Genomic DNA, 1,572 nt, shown 5'->3' with positions numbered 1-1,572 from the left:
AAACTTTCTGAGGAACTGCTTTGTGAAGTGTGCATTCCTGTCACAGTGTTATACCTCTCTTCTCATACAGCATCGAGGAAACCCTTTTGAAGAAACAGGTACCAAGTGATATTCAGGAGTATGTTGATGCCGATGTTGAAAAGGGAAATAGCCTCAGACAAAAACTGGAAAGAGGCTTTCTAGGAAACTCCTCTGTGATATATGTAATCATCTCACATAGGTAAAGCTTACTTTACATTATACAGCTTGAAACTGTCATGGACGGATCCACGAAGGACCTTCGGAAGCACATTCTGGGATATGTGAAAAAGGAAATATCTTCAGATAAAACCTGGAAAGAAGCTTTCTGTGAATCTGCTTTTTGCTATGTTTATTTTTCTCACATAGATGAAGCTTTCTTTACATTACGCGGCTTGGAGACTCCCTTGTGGATGGGTCTGTGAAGGGATATTTGGGATCACATTCAGGCCTATGGTGAGAGAGGAAATATAGTCAGATAAAAACTGCAGAGAAGCTTTCTGAGAAACTGCTTAGTGATGTGTGCATTCCACTCAGGGAGTTATAACTTTCTTCTCATAAGGCGCAGCTTGAACACTGTTTCTGTAAAACCAAAAGAGTGATATTCGGAGCACATTGAAGACTATGGCAAAAAGTGAAATGTCGTCCAATGAAAAACAGGAAGAAGCACTTGAAGAAGCTGCTCTCTGAAAAGTCCATTGTTTTCAAAGGGTTAAAGTTTACTCTACATTTCCCAGTTTGAAAGTCCATCTTTGAGGGTCCTGCGAAGGGATAGTAAGTGGCGACCGGAGGTCTGTGTTAGGCAAGGAAATGTCTTCCATCGAAATTGGAGAGAAGCTTTCTGCGCACCTCTTTTGTGATGTTTGCATTCATCTCACAGAGTTAAATCATTCCTTGGATTGAGCAGTTAGAAATCACTGTTTCTGTCGAATCTGAGAAAGGACATTTGGAAACGCTCTTAGAATATCCTGAAAAAGAAATAACCTCAGAGAGAAACCCGAAAGAAGCTTTCTGTGAAACTGATCTGTGTCACGTGAATTCCGGTTACACAGTTAAGCTTCTCTCTTCATTCAGCTGTATCATAAGCACTGTTTTTGTTTAGTCTGTGAAGGGATATTCTGGAGGGCTTTGAGGCTTATGGTGAGAAAGGAAACATCTTTAGATAGAAACTGGAGCGAAGGTTTCTGAGGAGCTGCTTTGTGACGTGTGCATTCCACTAACAGAAATATACCTTTCTTCTCCTAGAGGATTCTGGAATCTCTTTTGGAGAAAAAGCAACAAGTCACATATTCGGGAGTATAGGAAAGGCTATGGTGAAAAAGGAAATATCCTCAGACAAAAACTGGAAAGAAAATTTGTGTGAAACTGCTTTGTGTTAGACATATTTATTCGTCTTGAATAGTTAAAACTTTAATTATATTACGTAGTTTGGAAACTCCGTCATGCACACATCTGCGAAGGGACGTTTGGGGGCACATTCAGGCCTACAGTGAAAGAGGAGATATCTTCATATAAAAACTGGAAAGAAGCTTTCTGAGAAACTACTTTGTGATG

The sequence above is a fragment of the Trachypithecus francoisi genome, unplaced genomic scaffold, assembly GCF_009764315.1.
Source record: "Trachypithecus francoisi isolate TF-2019V2 unplaced genomic scaffold, Tfra_2.0 Contig01700_ERROPOS7600000+, whole genome shotgun sequence".
In the NCBI taxonomy this organism is placed as follows: Eukaryota; Metazoa; Chordata; class Mammalia; order Primates; family Cercopithecidae; genus Trachypithecus; species Trachypithecus francoisi.
This window is presented reverse-complemented; position numbering follows the sequence as displayed.